We start from the raw sequence: 508 nt of genomic DNA, 5'->3' as shown, positions 1-508 counted from the left end.
AGAAAAACACAAATGTTTATTCCAGGTAAGTCTAATGACTTCACTTGTTTCTTTTCAGATGGGATATTGGAAGGCAAGAAAGAACACTTAGAAACTGCTATGGGTCACATGTGTCCTCCAAAGGTTCATGTATTGTAAACTTAATCCCCACTGTAACAGTGTTAAGAGGGTGGGAAATCCTGTTATGGAATTGAAAAGCGGGGTCTTAAAGAGTTGATTAGATGGTGAGGACTATGTCCTTGTGAATGGATTTATCCATTCATGGAGTAATGGGCATGGTTCTGATGGCTTTAAAAGCAGAGCAAGTGTGGAGGTTGGTTCTCTCTTGCTCAGCCATTTTGCCATATGATACCCTGTGTTGCTCCAGAGTCGCCACTAGGAAAAGGCCCTCACCAGATGTGTTCCCCGGGCCGTGGATTTCCCAGCCTCTGCAACTCTAAGAATTTTATTTCTTTATAAATTACCCAGTTTCAGGTATTTTGTTATAAGCAACAGAAACAGACTAATA

General features: G+C 41.1%; 1 protein-coding gene across 1 annotated transcript in view; it reads right to left on the bottom strand.

The window, feature by feature from the left end:
• FER1L6 (fer-1-like family member 6) overlaps positions 1 to 508 on the bottom strand; it is a gene marked incomplete at its 5' end in the record, with an annotated part of 120,763 nt that overhangs the window by 76,244 nt on the left and 44,011 nt on the right. The gene's annotated exons all lie outside the window — the stretch shown is intronic.

This window comes from Galeopterus variegatus, unplaced genomic scaffold, assembly GCF_000696425.1.
Source record: "Galeopterus variegatus unplaced genomic scaffold, G_variegatus-3.0.2 Scaffold188, whole genome shotgun sequence".
Taxonomy (NCBI): Eukaryota; Metazoa; Chordata; class Mammalia; order Dermoptera; family Cynocephalidae; genus Galeopterus; species Galeopterus variegatus.
This window is presented reverse-complemented; position numbering and strand designations above follow the sequence as displayed.